This window comes from Orcinus orca, chromosome 18 (assembly GCF_937001465.1).
Source record: "Orcinus orca chromosome 18, mOrcOrc1.1, whole genome shotgun sequence".
NCBI lineage: Eukaryota > Metazoa > Chordata > Mammalia > Artiodactyla > Delphinidae > Orcinus > Orcinus orca.
In genome coordinates, this window is record NC_064576.1 from 10,631,086 (window position 1) to 10,648,711 (window position 17,626).

The 17,626-nt window shown below is 45.6% G+C and overlaps 1 protein-coding gene across 1 annotated transcript in view; it reads right to left on the reverse strand.

Annotated features, from left to right (window-relative positions):
- Nucleotides 1-278: 278 nt before the first annotated feature.
- Nucleotides 279-17,626, reverse strand: part of CLYBL (citramalyl-CoA lyase) — a 296,263-nt gene continuing 278,915 nt past the window's right edge. The window contains exons 9-12 of the transcript XR_007473136.1: nucleotides 13,629-13,688; nucleotides 6,805-6,890; nucleotides 1,546-1,691; nucleotides 279-418 (exon numbers count right to left, since the gene is read on the reverse strand). The gene's annotated coding sequence lies outside the window, so the exon portion shown is untranslated. The remainder of the gene's footprint in view (nucleotides 419-1,545; nucleotides 1,692-6,804; nucleotides 6,891-13,628; nucleotides 13,689-17,626) is intronic.

Here is a 17,626-nt window from a genome sequence, read left to right on the forward strand (position 1 = left end):
CGCTCCCAAAGCAAGCCTCCACCTCCCTCCTCTGCCAGCTGCCTCAGTTGCCTGGTCTCTGCTCCCACTACTCAGCAAGCTGTACCCCACACCTCCTTCCTACACTCCCTTCCTCTTCACCTGGAGTCTAATCTCTATAACTTGTGTTTCCTCATTTTGGTTCCCCTGTTCATGGCAGAAATTCAGGATCTGGGCAGACACTTGAAAGTGTTTCAGTGACCACAAGTCATGCAGCCTTCCTCTGCTTGGTACTTTCTGTGCTTACCCAAGGGACAATTAATAATAAATCAATGAAATGTGTTTCAATAATTCTCTTGCCTTAAATCCTCAAAGACGGCTCTCAGGGAGGTATAAGGAAGCGGCAGCCTTCAGAATTTCTTCTGTCCTGCATCTTCAAACAGTTGGCGTTGATTAGTGGCTGTAAAGAGTCAAGGGGGTTAGAACTATGGAAGGGGGAAGGCTAAAATGAAACCTGGAGCCGCTAGGTTCAGTTCAGTAGATTCTGTGCTGGTTCGGCGCAAGACTCGAATGCTCCCCAGGTACACAGCTGCCAGAGCAAATAAGGAGTGTCAGTGGTGGAGAAGGAGGAGGAAACAAGGAGGCCCATAAGGGAGCAAGCACTGGGTGTCTGCTGGGTCACGATGGGAGAGAGAGGACCATTGAACCACATCAGTTTTCATACTTTTGTCATTAAGAAAATATATGAGCTTCAACTAAAATATGGCAGGGAAAGCAAGATGCCTCTTTAGTGATGAACTTTGAAGGAAGAACCAAAGCAACCCTGATGCCCCGACCACAGGCCCGAGGCAGGACCAGGAAAGGATGAGCAGAGTCAGCTAGAGCTGGCGGTTAGGGAGCTGGGGGAAGCTGTGGACACAGCCCGCCCTGGCGTGGCCGCAGGAGGAGGTCATGGGAGAAGGCCCTCCTGGAAGCAAGCAGAATTCTTCCAAAGCTTTCCACTTTCATCCTTTTGCATAATCACATTTATGTTTCTCTTCCTGTCATATTCTCTCCAGCCTATTTCTAGATGTTAATCATGGGTAATTCCCGTTTTCATTGCATCAGAGTTGGTTATAAAGTGCCCTGTCCGTGACCTCCCTGGCCGGCTTCCTGGGGTAGACAGCTGGGGTGAACAAGACATACTCCCCTGTTCTGCTGGCTCGAGATGGGGGCTCTGGTGGGTTCTGACTGGTGGACTTACGATGTCCAAAAGGAACATCATCAGCAGGCGCACTCCACGAGTGGAGATGATGGTAACTGCTGTTGCAGGGGAGTAAAATCCTGTGCACTTGATGTAGCATGGAGGGAACCTGGAGTACTCTATTTGTACGGTACCTGTTAATAACATCCAGTCCAGTAGGTTCCGTGGGCTGAAACATCCCCAAAGCCATGGGTGAAGATCCATGCATATTGCTGCCCTATAGTTTATGGCAGTGACGTGGGGACATGTTCTTAACAATGATCCACATTAGGCAGGAGAGCGTTTGCTGAGGTCTGATTCAGAACACCAAGCCTGGTGGGGCCCTAGATGGTTCTCCAACTCACCTCATGATCCAGGTTCTGCAGAAGGTGGCGGTGGTGGGGTCCTGATGAGGAAGTGTGTTTTGAAGCAGTAAGCGTCGAGCTTCCTTTGGATTCCACGCTGCTTCAGGAGCTATATCAGTTAGCGCAAGGTGAATCCTGTTACCTGTCTGCATGTGTGGACAAACACAAAGTTCATTGTCCTCTCATTGAAATGTACTATTATGATTACTACCTACGGTTAATTGCTTATTGTACATCAGGCTTTATACACACACATACCGTACTGAATGCTTTATCCGATGGTCTCACTCATTCCTGAAAGAGCTCCATTAGCTAGGAATGCCATTATCATACCCCATTTTACAAGCGAGGAAACAGAGGCTTAGGGGTTTCACGGCTCATCATGAGATAAGTGGCAGAACCAGGATTTGAACCCCAGTTCTGTCTGATTCCAAAGCCCACATTCCAAACTACAAAGTGAGACTGCCTCTCACTTTAAGTCTTTGGGTTTGAGTGATTTATTTTCTTCATGTCCAGCGTGGTCTCCAATAACCATCTCTTTAGACCTCTCATTCCTGTTGCCGAAACACCGGCCGGGCTCCTCTTCTGCTCAGAATTAATGATGGTAGGTGGCTGGGGTGACATCCGGGTGGCCTCCCATGGTGAGTCCCCCCATCCAAGCCAAATGGCAAGATCAAGCCCTTTGGGGGTGTCATTTCCTCACCCCTCTAAAAGTAATTCAGTTGTTTCTGCTTGTCAAACGCTTCTGTTTCCTCACTAAGCCCGTGTTAGTCATTGGGATACGTCAGTATGAATGGATTTACTGTGCTCCAACAGCTGCCGAGGCCCAGGCACATGCCCCACACATGGCAGTCACAGGAGTGGGCGGGGGGCCAGCCGACAACCAGGATCCCTGAAACTGCATGCAGGCCCTGAGGCTGGAGACAGGATGCTGGGGAGAAGCTGTCCTTCTGATGTTCGGATATCTGCCCCAACCCTGGCAAAATGATGAGGATACTCTGTGTGCGGCGAGGAGACAGCCCTATAAAACATGTCATCTCCGAGGTGTGGCTCTTCCCCCGCTCAGAACGGAGCCCATCTGTCCAACAGTGTCTGAAATAACACCGCCGGCCAGCAAAGGAGTGTCCATTGTCACATGCGCATTTGGACGGCAGGTAGTCCACATGGGCCGCTGTAATTCAAGTCACAACAGCCTCTTCCATGACAGGGAGGCGGGGAGTGAAAGTGGTAGTTGTGATTCCGACAACCAGGAGGATTGTTTTTCTAAGAATTTCTGCCAGTGGCCATTGAGGATTCTTTGTGTGCGGCACCTACAGGATACCTCAAAATTTAGGCAGCTATCAGATTCCAAATTAAACACCTAGTGCCCCTGGCGTGCTGGAGAGGCAGCCTGGTCCTGCGGATCTGTGTGTGGGAAAGGCCAGAAGTTGATTGTGCTGGATGCTTTTATATGGAAATCCTCCTAACAGGCTTTCGCAGGATCACAAATTAGATGCTAGGGTTTGAAGCTAGCAGGCCAATGGAGCTGTTGTTTAAAAACAGAAATAGTCTGCTTTGAACCTCAGGTCTCAGAATTTTCTAGAATGGGCTATTGTGATCCAGTCACGTGGGGATTTTCTTACCGTTTTAACACACATTGGGGCCTGGAGCTGACATCTGGCCTTTTGTCACTTCTTTTTCAGAGGTGAGCAGCGGTCAGATTGTAGCAAACATTTTCTCCTTTCCCCTAAATATTAACTTTAACATCAGTGAGGGAGAGAATCGAGATGGTGTCATCCAGGATTGAGGTTCAGGAAAGAATTCTCATGGACACGGGCTGTGAATCACTACAGTTTCATATCCTGAACCTGCATCTCTCCTGCTTTGGGACCTTGGACAAATTACTTAGCAACCTCAAGCCTCAGCTTTTTCTTCTATAAAATGGGGATAAGCGTTAACAAGAAGAACTAACTTGTTAGATTGTTGTGTGAATTAAAATGACATGATTGGGCTTCCCTGGTGGCGCAGTGGTTAAGAATCCGCCTGCCGATGCAGGGGACACGGGTTCGAGCCCTGGTCCGGGAAGATCCCACACACCACAGAGCAACTAAGCCCGTGTACCACAACTACTGAGCCTGCACTCTAGAGCCCACGAGCCACAACTACTGAAGCCTGCGCACCTAGAGTCCATGCTCCGCAACAAGAGAAGCCACTGCAATAAGAAGCCCGCGCACCGCACCGAAGAGTAGCCCTGGCTTGCTGCAACTAGAGAAAGCCCACGCGCAGCAACGAAGACCCCCCCAAAAAATAAATAAATAGATAAATAAATAAATAAATAAGTAAAATGACATGATTGGGAATTCCCTGGTGGTCCAGTGGATAGGACTCGGCGCTTTCACAGCCTTGAGCCTGGGTTCGATCCCTGGTGGGGGAACGAAGATCCTGCAAGCCGCATGCCAAAAAAAGGACATGATTTACAAAACGTTTAGCATAGTACCTGGCACGTAATCAGCACTTACTATATTACTAGGGTGTTGTCTAAAGATGAAGATGGAAATTGAGTTTTGATGTTTCTTTTTGTTCCCTTATCCCTCTTGGGGGAGTGTAAGGTTTACTCTTGGGTTTTGGTGGGGGCCAGTATTTGAGCACCACAGAAAGGCAGAAGGCCAAGCCACCAGAGGTCAGTTCGTAGAAGCACAGGCGCAGACACTGGGGGGATGAGGCAGCAGCCCCAGTCTCGGAATCTCCCGTTCACCTTCTTTCTGTCCTGTCCTGAATGCACCCCTCATACCTGTCTCTACTTCCCAGCTTCCCTCCACTTTGAGTCTTAGTACCTGCGTTTCTCACCACCTGAAGCTTTACTAGAAAATCTAAAAGGCTTGATTCATCCTTGTTCTAGATGGCAAGTAGCTTCAGTCTAAACATGCCAAGTGGGATTTAGAAAATACAACGAGGATTTTGGAGAATGTAAGTATTTGTCCTCTCCACATTTATGAGCATATTCTCTGTCATGTGGCTGTGGCAGTTGATGGGGACACAGGTGATGGAGGCACTCACTGCCCCCACTCTCTAGGAGTCTGTTGTGTGGCGTAGAAGCCAATGGATATGGACAGTTTAAATGTGCCAGTGCTACAATGCAGATCGTCCACGGTCGGGGTGGGGGCAGGCAGGGGCAGTTGGGGGGTGGCTCAGGGAAGGCTTCAAAGCGGAGGTGACACCCAGCTCACTCAACTTGGCTACAGCACAAAATAACTGGGGTTTGAAAGGCGTCAAAGTCCAGAACCCACCGTGCTATTCTATATATGGAATTGTTTCTCTACTTAATTTTCCTATTGTGCGTTTATGTTTTAAGAGAGAAATATATCAGAAAATGAAAGGCCACCAGCTGGGGTCCCTTCGTTATGCTGGATCTCAGGTGAGAGCCATTGGGTTACATGTTTCCCTACAGCTTCTCCTTCCCGGGACTGTTGGGGGATTTGCAAATTGATGCTCTTGAAGCTTTAAAAGGCTTGCATTGAAAAACCATATTAAGTTAGTATCAAGTAGAAAGCACTTATTTACTTAGAGGTGGTCGAACAACAGAAGTATATGTGAAAGCAGCTTTAGCTCTTAGATTGATCAAAAATAAAATGAAAAGATGTTAAAATGTTATACTTTAAACTCATGAGTAAACAAAAAATACTGTATGTTTTACCCCCAAGTGTATTCATCTCTCCCTTCGAAAGTTAGTGCACACTTAAGGTTGGTGAATAATAACTAGTAAATCTACTGTTATAATGGCTGCAGATGGGAGCAGAGCATTTCATTTTCTTAAACTCAGCAAATATGTTAAAAACAAGATTAAAGTTTTTTGCATTTTGTACATCTACACGTTATTTTATTCTTGAAAAAGCGATATTTTCTATATCTTTTATTTCAGGATCCATCACAGAGTTTTTTGTAACTCCTGATATTGTCTAAAAAAATAGGTTTTTAAATGACTGCTGGTGATTTTCAGGCATTCATTCAAGTATTTCCCTCTGTTTCTAAAATAACATAGAAAAGTGATACAACTACTTTCTTAAAGGATTTACCAGGGATTATAGCCTTCAAGTAAAGGGATCCTGAATTCAGTCTGGTTGTCAGTTTGATTAAGAAGGAAGTAGCTCATCTTGGTATAAGCATTCTTGAACAACGCTCTGTGACAGTCTGGCCAGGAGCACCTGGTGGGAGAAGCCTTCTAACTATAGTTGGAAATATTCTAAGAATAATTAATTTATTTTAGAATTAGACGTGGTAGGTTTTAAGAAAAGACTTCTTTGTGGGCTTGAGACTTTCCTTGGGTAGCAAAGTGAAATCTGTACACCTGGGGCTCTGTGATGGTGACAGTGTGTGGACTCTTCCCATCCCTCCCCGAACCCTCCATCTCACATTCCTTACTTTATCCTACATAACCTCCCCGTCAGTAACATTACACTTACATATTTAAGAAACATGCACTTACAGTTCCTTATGGATTAGCAGCAATTTCTTTCCTCTCAGAAGTAAGGTATTGTTGAAATTATGTATTGACAAGAAAGTTATAGGTGAGGGATGTGTCTAGATCAGGTAGTTCAGGTAAGAAGGGAGGAAGAAAGTTTTGAAGATGTTAGAAACCGTTGTTGACATTTTGGGCTGTCAACTTGGCTAACTGGTAAAAAGAAGGTGATAGTTTCATTCTCTAGTAGGAATGTGAGGTGGGCTGGAAGAATATTTAAGAATTAGGTGATCAAAATGTTGAAATTGTCAGGTGAAGTACAGACAGTTGCAAGACTTTGTTGAAGTCATTCATATGAAAGTCAGAATCCTAAACTAATTCTAAGTGAATAGCATACTTCTTAGTTTACCGAAATTATGAAATTAGTGATAGTACAACAATGTGATCTGAGCGTTAGGTAATGAGACTGGACTGACCGTGGATGGCTAGTCCGGTCTGGAACATGAGGACTTTTGTGTGTTTTGGACTAGGCAGGGGAAGGCTTGGACAGTCACGCTAGTTTGGGATGCTCTGTGTCAGCCAGGAGTCATGGGAATTTGCCTGCCCTGTTGGTTACGTTTGAGTTTGAATTTGGCTATATATGGGTTCTGTGTAAGATTTTAATGTCTTTCTTGGTTGGAAAGAGCGCTTTTGAGGAATACTGGTAATGAAGCTGGGAGCCATTTAGGGAACTGGCGTACGAGCTACTACAGGAAAGGGTCAGATGCGTGGGATTAGCAAAAGGAATAGCCCAGGAAATGGGGAAATGAGCTGGTCTCACTTACCACCACGTGGCCGGCAAAGCAAATTCCAAGCTGTGTGTGCCAGGGAGCATTCTCAGGAAGAGGAGACGACCACACCACTTTCTTTCCTGGTAAAGGATATGAAGTGCAGATTATACCACAGGTGGCCAAATCAGTGCCAAGCTTCCCTCTGGATAATTAAGGCCATGGAGATGAAGCAAGAGATGCACAGTACAAAGATGGTGGATGGGATAAAAGTGAAAATTTACTGTAGTGCTTCCAACATTTTATCCACTGTGGCACACAGAGAAAATAATATTTTTATAGTGCCTGGGCAGCTTGGAAGCTCCAGCCATGCCTGGCCCTGTCCTCAAGGGCTGAGGCAATCAGAGGCTCAAGCACACACCTGGAACAAATTCGTGCACATTGACTGGGGAAATTCTGGTCTGGTGAGCATCATGATTGCATCGTTGCAAGATGGAGGTCATGGAGCCCTTTGAGAATCTGATGACATTTATGGGCCCTCACCCCTCACCTGAAGGACCATTATGTACATACACATAGAATTTTACTCACAGTTTCAAGGGATTCATGGAAGTGCTCAAGTCTACTTCTGGACCTCAGGATAAGAACCCTTGCTTTAGGTAATTAATCAAAGAAAGGATGTTGATGAAGAAATGGAGGCAAAGTTATATGGATAAATTCAGCAACTCGGATAAAAAAATCCATCTAAAGAAGGATAGAATCACAGACTCTATCTAAAGGGGTTCTCAAAGACCCTTTCTATAAAGCTCTGGCTTTGGAAATGGTTCAAAGGCTGGGGACACCAAGCAGAAAATACACAGGCCAGGTAATTAGATCCAAACAATTGAGCAAATTGCAATGGTTGAGCAGATTGCTTAGTTCCATGTTGTCTACTTTTTAAAGGTATTAGTGCTAACTTGGTCAGGGTAATTATTTGGTAAATGGTCAGTTCAGTGGCACAAGTTTAACTTCTGAATCCTTCCTTCCAAACCATTTTCAAAAGGAACCTGCTCTAATTCCCTCAGTATGCATGGTGGAATGGGCAGGCCCTGGTGAAGCAGGCTCTTGCAAGTTTAGCAGGCGCTACTTGGGCACTTATTGCCCCGAGAGCTCTGCTGCTTGGTTCGTAATCAATTCTTCTGATTGACTCAGCTTCACTTGCCCAACTAAGCTCCAAGCACCCTCAAAGCGCCTAGAGTCCTATGATGACAGGTACTCAAAACAAGCCATTCAGGGCTAAATGCCTTACCAATTATTTCAGAAACAAAATAAAAACCAGATCTCAAAAGACTAAGCAGTGAGGGAGGGATGGAGTGTCAGCGTTACCTTGAATAATGTAGGACTTCTGTTAGTTTAATCTCAGGTCTCACATCACATGAAAAGTTGTCTCTTTGCAAAATATAGCCTGGAGGGAAATTTTGCCAGTGTCATGCTCTGGTGAGTTAATATGCATTGCAACCGTTTTATAACAGATTATTTACCAACGGGAACAGAATGCCTTGGCACGAGATGCCTTTAAGAGAGCAGTTCTATCGCGCTAGCTAATTCCATATTTCAAAATCATTTCCACACACCTCCTAGTTCTTGTAGGTTCTCTCAAACTCTTCCCTCTACTGGTGAAATGAAAGAACTGACTAGTAGGTGAGATTATGTTGCCCTCTGGTGTCTGCCAACCTAAAAGAAAGGGCTAGAACTCAAGAAGGGGACAAGAAGTAGAAGTAAGATAGAAACAAGACACTCCATACCATGAGAAAGATGGAGGGATGGGTAGGTAAGGGAAGGGAGAGAGAAGAAGGGAGATGAGCCTGACATGGATCCTCTTCTTGCTGGTGAATGACAGGTTTTCAACTCACCATTCTGGCTGAGGAAGAGAGTGATTGCCAGGGCTATCGGCCTGATCAACCTGGAGCCTTTCTAATCTGTGATGGAAGAGTAGGTTCATGGAGGGAGGGGGCTTGGCTTTTCCCTTTGGAGAACCAATGGGGAAGAAAACTGGGTGATGGCTATCCATCAGAATTGCAGATGCCTATCTGAGGACCCATCTGTTGAGATGGAGACTGAGATTTCCATCCCTTTTAGGAATCTCCACCAATACCCCTAAAGGGGGGCAGGGCCTCACTGTCTAGCCCTCCAGTATATGCCTGGGCACGAGGGCCTTGGTTTCGGCGGTGGGATGGTGGCAGTACCACTGGTCCTTGGGGTTCCTCCTTACCCCTGCTGTGCCCTCTTGCCCCATTGTCAGGGCTTGCCCACTCGATAGCTGTGCTTGCCAGGGCACATGAGCAGGGTCTGGTTGGCTCTATTAAATCTTGAATCATTTTTGGATGCATCTGTCCTGTTCTTGCCTTTTTAAAAATTTATTATTATTATATATTTTTTGCGGCACGCGGGCCTCTCACTGTTGTGGTCTCTCCCGTTGCGGAGCACAGGCTCCGGACGCGCAGGCTCAGCGGCCATGGCTCATGGGCCCAGCCGCTCCGCGGCATGTGGGATCTTCCCGGACCGGGACATGAACCCCCGTCCCCTGCATCGGCAGGCGCACTCTCAACCACTGCGCCACCAGGGAAGCCCTGTTCTTGACTTTTGATGCTCTATACAGGGACAGGCATTATGTCTTCTTGCTCAAACTGGAAAGTCGGTAGAATATTGTTGATGACTTTTGCTTATAGAAACAACTGATGACTATTCAAAGAAATCAATGGAAGCCTGGAACAAAAATGTAGGCAAAGTTTGGGCAGAGGTATGGGGAGGTCAAGCATTCCATCTTTGCTCAAGACTAGAGGAGATAATGGAGCCGTGGAAAGGGATCCTTTGGGGAGCAGAGCCCTATAGGGAACAAGGAAAGGACTAGGGATTCTTGGTTACTTGCAAAGAGGCAGGAAGTAAGGCAAAAGAAGGAAGTGAAGTTGGGAGAAGGGGGCACCATCACATGTAAGTTCTTTTTGTAGACTTCCTTCCTTCCTTCCTTGCTCCCTTCCTTCCTTCCTCCCTCCCTCCCTTCCTTCCTTCATTTTTTAGAATTTCTTGGCTGCACCGCACGGCATGCAGGATCTTAGTTCCCCGACCAGGGATCAAACCCAAGCCCGCTGCAGTGGAAGCGCAAGTCTTAATCACTGGACCACCAGGGAAGTCTCTCTCTTGGGATCTTTAAATCCTTGTTTAAAAGACAGTAAAGCTGGGACTTCTAATGTATTCCTCAGGCTGACAGAACTCTTGAGTGAGAGAGGCATAATAGTTTGGCTCTTAGCACCCCATTAATTCAAGACATTATTGAATGAGTGGATGAAATATTATAACTCACTTTATTATTGGTTTTCAAACAGAGGGCATATATGGATGGTTAGTTAAGAAGAGAAGAAGGGAAACAGATTATATTTTTTTCCCACTCTATGACCATGTAAGAAATTCAGGTTGGTGCTAATTAGAGTCATGGAAACTATGAAAGACTAGAAAACACAAGGGAGGTTTAGAGGGAAAAAAGAAAGCCAATGGAATAATTTTCAAAAATAGCTAATTCATAGATTTGCAAATTATTTTAATTTATTAAATCATTATGCAACTGAAACGAAGTAGGCATAATAATAGTAGTTTCCCCAAGCTCTTATCTATAGAAAGGTAATACGTGGTGGCAGGGGATTGGGTCAGGAACCCTACTGGGCACTTCCTGCTTCTACCCCCAGCTATTTTCCCCACAGGTGGGACAGCTTAGATGAATGCATATGAATACCTAGGGTTGGCTTTTAGGGCAAAGAAGCTGCAAAAGGACACTCTGAGCCCTACGTGGGGTGTGTGTGAGATCCCATCCATTTTACCTCAGTGCCTTCCAGGTGAGCTGTGCCTTTGAACTTGGGCTCTTAGAGCTCCCATTCACCTCAACCCACTTCCCTTGCATTTGCTCCCTCAGAGAAGGTGGCTTAGTTTATGCTACTCTAGCACTGGTTGTACCAGTAACCTGCATGCTCTTTTCTAGAAAAAGATTTGGTGAGACTCATCGTATTCAGACTAGGTCATTCCTTAAGAAATCAGTTTGTTTTGGCTTTATTTTGTCAAAATACGAGCTACACCGAACTGGATCAATCGTTTTGCTAAATCCTCCCGCACCCCACCCTTTCCTCCTTTTTAAGTCAAAGCTGTTTTGGATTACCCAAGCAACAGAATGATTTACAAAACGAAAGAGAGGGACAATCTATTCTAACAGATGGAAGGCAGTAAAAAATATTTATGTGTGCCTGGCCGATGCGGACTTCTGGAGAGAGTTCACTTATGAACTGCAAGCTAGGGAAGCGAAAGATGAAAATCAGCCCTCGGGGTTCTGATTTCGAGCACACACCTTCTTAGGAAAAAACAACCTTCATTTTTTGGTTCCAGATTCTGTATTTGTCAAACAAAATTATTAGCCTGGACGCCTCTGTTGGTGATGCTGTGTAGAGCTGTAGTTGATCTCTATGAGGGAGATTCTCAGAACTGGGGCTTGGAGGTGGCAGTGGAGAGAGAGGGGCTGGGGGCTGGGGGGTGGGATGGGTAAATCCTTAAAAGGCAGTAATCCTGTCAGTTTCCAGGGCCAGGGGTTGGGGGAGGGTGGTCTCCTAAATTTGAACTCTTCCTAGGCCCCATCTTTTCCTCTATATTCTTTCCTCACTCAAATAATAATGCGCTTGTGAAGAAAAATATTTTTTAAATTAGAAAACAGCAGACAGTTATATATGCCCGTCTCATCCTCCTGCTGGCGCCTTCCACCTCCCAGGGCTGGGCTGGGTGTGCAGGAGATTTAGGGCTGTCAGGGTCGGACTTGTAAACCCGCTTGCACCCTGGCTGATGAATCAGTAGTAAAGCCTGGCTCTGTAATATCTGTATGGAAAATGCAATGTTTGCACAATAAAGCTCTCTAGATTTTTAAACTGTAAGAGTGAAGCCAGTTTACAACCAACAGGTTTCCCCCGTTGCCATTACCGCAAATAGTATCTTATTTCGGCAAAATGGTGGCAGCCAGCAGGAGGTCCAACAATGAAGATTTTAATCAGAAAATTTAATTTTATATACAATTCAGTTTGTGCATGGTGAGAAATGTTTCTCACGGCATGAACTTTCAGGACTCGGCTCTGAGCAAAAGGAGTTTCAATTTATGTAATGCCTTTCTCAGCACACAATACCCCGAAGCACTTCCTGGTAATATAAGGCTCGCGCTGCTGCTGCAGACTCTCTCTTAAAATTACCCAGGATATTTATTTGGAGCAATTAAAAGAAGCGGCTGCATTCCACACAAATCCATGTTTACTGTAGATATTAAATTAGCCAAGATTTCAGTGCCGAGTGGCTGCATTGGGCTCTCTGCCTGGATGTGCTCCCTTGTAAGGCACCTTTCCACCTGGGCTCACTCTGTTTGCCAGTTGACTTGTAAACTCTCGAAGGAGAAGCCTGAATTGAAAATGTTGACAGAGCCTTTAAGAGAAGGGCCCTGGAGGAGTTGCCTCTCAGGCTGGGCCCAGGAAGAGCGGTGGGTACAGGGAGGAGAGGAGGGTCACAGGCTGTCCCGTGAATGACCAAGAGACGCCAGCCCTGGACTCACTTGCTGGACTTGAACATGGGTTGGGTCCAAAGGGTGCAAGCCTGCTTTTTTGGGGTCGGGGGTGGGATGGGAGCAGGACCTGTTCCTCTGGGTGATGGCGAGGGATATCACACACATACTCGGTAAGACAAGGCAGAGGGAGACAGCCAAGGCTTCTCAGGGAACAACCCTCTCAGTTGAAGAGGAGACAGGAACTCATAAGTGAGTCGTCCATACCGAGGTCCAGCTGGGAGGAGGTAATGAGAGCGGCTCCAGAAATAGGGGGTCTTAGCCCTGAGTTAGGAGGTGGAGAAGGCAGACAGGAGGGACTGTCCCTGTGGTCTCACCCTGGGCTGTGTGCAAGGCCCCCTCTCGGCTTATGGGAGTAATATAAACCCTCCAGTGCCCCCTCCCATCGTTTCCTAAGAAGGTCTGTGATGGAGTCCCTGTGCACACCTCAGGCACCCCTCACTCCCCATTCCTCACCCCTCCTACCCCGCTGGCCTTCACCTATTCCCGGCTGTCTGAGCCCATATGACCTTGAGTTCATTGGCAGTTGTGTTGAGTGGGGTCCCCGGTGCCTTATTCAGGAGCACCCCAACCCTGTTTCATGTTATGCAGGACCCTGGGGGTGAAGTCACAAAGGTGCTGTGCCTGGCTGGTGGGAAGACGGCACCTACCCTTCACCGAGAGCCCACTCCAGCTGGGGCCGCTCACATACACGATCACATTCAATCCTCACGAGAATCTTGAGGGAGGTTCTATATACCAAGAAGGAATCGGTGGCTCAGAGAGGGGTTAAGTTACTTGCTTAGCTGAGGTCACAGAGTTAGCCAGTGGCCATGGACCCACAAGGGAGGGCAGAGTAGAACCAGCTCGACTGGTGATCTCTCAGGAGTGAGGGCTGGCAGGCCACGGTGGGAGCTGGCCTTCAGCCCTGGGAGAAGGGCTGTCACACCGTGCCTCTGGCAGCAGGGTGACAGGAAAGCTGCCCAGTGTGTCCAGTGAGAAAAATGATCCTGAAGCTGACCCTAAGGTAAGGTTTAGGCCAGAGACATGGAGACACAGAGACTGGCACTGCCTGGGGCCTTGTTTGGAAACAATTCTGAGCCTGATTCTAGACTCAGTTGGAAAGGATTCTGAGGTTGATTAGCCATGTCTGCCCTGGACCAGGGATAAGGGAGTAGTGGTTATTTAGAATGAATTTGCAGTCCTCATCTAGGTGTCTCTTGGCTTTGAGAATTTTTTTCTTTTGGCTAAATGGTCATTATTTTCCACAAACAGACAGGAATCTTACCTTTCCTTCCCTGATTAACCCGAGTCCACAGTTTTGGAGTTGTTTGGTCACAAGTCCTTTCTGGGGAGAATCATCAGGCATGCACAAAGAGAAAGCCAAACAGAGTTCTTAATGAGAGTTTAAAATTCAGAGAACATAGGAAAGATTTATTTGTATTTGGTATTTAGTACAAGCTTGGCACTATCCTGAGTTTTACAGATATTAACTCATTTACTCCTCACGACAACCCTATACGATAGGTCCCAGTATTAACCTCATTTTACAAATGGGACAGTTAAAGGCCAGAGAGGCTAAGCAACCTGTCCAAAGTCACACAGCTTTGTGAACTCAAGCAGTCTGATGCCAGAGTCCACATGATTAAATCATACCGTGCTGCCTCTCTATCAAGTTCCTATTTCTGTTTTGCTTTCCTGGTGGTATTGTGCCTTGTGCTTCATGTTTGTTTTCCAGATTAGACCGTGAACTTTGAAGGAAGGGATTACATTTTACTGTGTATAAGTACCTGACACATAGGAGGAGCTGAAACATGACTACACTGAAACATGACTATATGAAACATTAGTGGTATGATTTTAGGAATCAATCACGTTGTATTTGAGTCATTTTCTATTTGTGTGTCTGGCTCCACTACTAGAGTGAGCTTCTAGGAGTGGGACTCTGAGGTATTTATTTCTATATCCCCACTATCTAACACAATAGAGAAGAGACCCTGTCTCATTTGTTCATCAATTCATTAACTGATTCATTCAACAAAAATTTATTAAGAACAAGTACCATGCTCAGTGCTAGGAATGAAGAAAGTAGACAAAATTTCTGTCTCTGTGGTTTGATTCCAACCTCACAAGGATAGAGAAAAATGATGCTGACATTCTTTAAATTGGACACATTTGTCTATTTTTGCCAAAAATAATACTAGATTGTCATCGTAACTTATCAATTCCCTCCTTTCCATAGTGTGTGATGAAGTCGAGCTGCAAACAGTTATTTTATTCCTATTTTATTTACCAGGAGCATTGGTGGCCCACATTAGTCAGATCTAATATTTAAAGGTAAGAGAAAACCCTTTTGGCGTAGAGCCAGTGGAAGAATTACTGGGTTCCCACAACGTGAGGTAGGGCTGTTTCATCCCCTTTTGTTATATGAAAAGCTTCAAGCACTATTAAGTGATGACAGAGAGTGCACTTGGCTTCTGGTACTTCTTTGAAGGCTTGCCTGTAGCATGCTGCTTGGAAGCAGGGGTGATTCCACAAATGGTCAGGGAGCCACCCTAACCGCCCTTCGCACCAGGTCCAGGTGTGTAAACAGAGCAGATGGGCCCTCCACTCTGGGAGAGGGAATTCCGAGGCTGGACAGCTGGAGTGGAGAATCACAGAGTTCAGGATCTCTCTTCCCTCCAACCGAGGCAGTATCTCAAAAATTCCCTCAACCACTTTTCTAATTCTCTGAGGCTGCTAACTGCATCAAGATCTCTCCTTATGGAGAAGGAGCAGGCTTTTCCCCAGAACACACAGGTAGTAAGTGGCAGAGGGGGGACTGGAAATCAGGTTACTTTCATGCCAATCCTGGGCGCAGCCCACGACCCGACACAGCCAAGCTTGTCCTTCCTGTGACAAGAAGTGACCGTGGTGCCCAAGCCAGAAGGAGTCCTTGGAAGCCGGTGCCTGAGTCCTGGCAGCAGGAGGTTTCAGATCATATGAAAACTTCCTGCCAGGGCCTCTCTACTCAGGGCCTATTAGGTTTAACTGAAGAACGATCAAAAGCAGTGTTTCAAACATAGATTTTGTTTATAATTAGCTCTAAATTAGTTTTTTAATTTTTGATATATATTTAATGAAAAATTTGGAAACACAAAGAAGACAAAATGAAAATCACCAGTAGTCTCGACATCCAAACAGAGTAATTGCTAACATTTTGGTGTATTTTCTTCTGTTGTGATTTCTTTTTTTTTTTTTTTTTTTTGCGGTACGTGGGCCTCTTACTGCTGTAGCCTCTCCCGTGCACAGGCTCCGGGCAGGCAGGCTCAGCGGCCATGGCTCACAGGCCCAGCCGCGGCATGTGGGATCTTCCCAGACCGGGGCACGAACCCGCGTCCCCTGCATCAGCAGGCAGACTCTCAACCACCGAGCCACCAGGGAAGCCCTGTGATTTCTTTTTAACATGGTTGTAATCACATTATAATAGTAATAGCAGCTAACATTTGTTGAGGGCCCTGATGTGTCAGGTACTCAACTTTATATGTGTTAACTCAATTAAGTTTCATAACAATTCTATGAGATAGGTGCCACTATTACCTCCATTTCACAGATAATAAAACTGAGGCACAGAAAGGCTAGTTCCTTGCCCAAGATTACTCAAAAGTAAGCAGTAGAGGCCAGACAGTCCAGCTCTAGACTCTACATATACAGCTTGGTATCTGGGGGATTTTTTCTGAATTTTTTTTCTCTTTGATTTTTAAAAAATTAATTTTTTTTTTACTTATTTCTTGTTTGGCTGCATTGGGTCTTTGTTGCTGCGCGCGGGCTTTCTCTAGTTGTGGCGAGCGGGGGCTACTCTTTGTTGAGGTGCACAGGCTTCTCATTGTGGTGGCTTCTCTTGCTGCAGAGCAAGGGCTCTAGGTGCGTGGGCTTCAGTAGTTGTGGCACATGGGCTCAGCAGTTGTGGCTTGCGGTCTCTAGAGTGCAGGCTCAGTAGTTGTGGCGCACGGGCTTAGTTGCTCCGTGGCATGTGGGTTCTTCCCAGACCAGGGATTGAACCCGCGTCCCCTGCATTGGCAGGTGGATCCTTAACCACTGCGCCACCAGGGAAGTCCGGTATCTGTTTTTGAACAAAGCTTTTTCTTATTTTCTTCAGAAACACAAGCTTTAAGTGGCTGCCTAATATTCCATCATGGTTTCCATGCCTCTGTAATTTAAACGACGCAACTGTGAGTTGTGTTTGTGAATGAGGCTTTTTCTGTATTTAGGATCACAGAATTTCCCAGATCCAGATGTAAAAGGCACAAGTGACAATAAGTCTGTGGACACTCATTGCCAAATATTTTCCAGGAGGACTACCTAGCCTCACTGCCATCAGCCTTGTGAGTGCTGGGCCTTGGAGGTTATCACTCTAAAAATGATTTAGTTTGATAGTCAAAAAGCTTATTGCTTTAAATTTTCTCTGGTCCAATTTCTGACTACTCTTGTAATAATGAACTTTCGCTCTCATCCAAATTCTGATTTTTGCCTAGACTTATTTTCCTCACTTCTAGTCATCCTTACTTAAAACAACAACAAAATTAAATGGTAACACACATTTTTCTGATTATAAGTGTCCATTTTAGAAAATACGGATAATCCAAAATCCCATCGTTACATTTATTTATTTTATCGTTCATCTTATTTCTTGGCTATCACAGCGATATGGGTTCACTGTAGCCAATTGGGAATGTACAGAAAAGAGTAAAGGAGCAGAAAGTGAAATAACTAAGCAGGGGCAAACTTTTCAGCAGTTCTTGCCATTAAAATTTTTTAATCTTTTTATAAACTTTTTCTTTTTATGGGAAACTACCTCTAAGATACTTTATTCGGTTTTTTTTTTTTTAATTTTCATGTCTGTTGTAAAGGATAAGAAAGAGTAATTAGAACAAGATGCAGGGCGGGGGTGGGGCGGGAGAACCAGAATAAGAAAGGCTTTAGCCACCCACCTGCTTTCCCTTCTGATGGAGCTACTGGACACAGGGGCCTTAGGGCCACCCTCAGGTTACCCTCACAGCCCATCACTACCACAGTGACGTCACTCACCGCAGGCACACAACAGAAGCTCAATTAGTATCTGCTGGAGGAGTGAATTAATGAACGTATTCTTATGCAGATATGACCTATACTAACGTACCATCTCCTAGTAACTCTACAGCTTTAATCATTGCATCTCAGCATTCCTTTCGTTAAAAAAAAGAAAAAGAAAAAAGGTTTGCATCTGTGATCCCAGGTCCTGGCCTTATTAGGATCCTAGAGGATCGG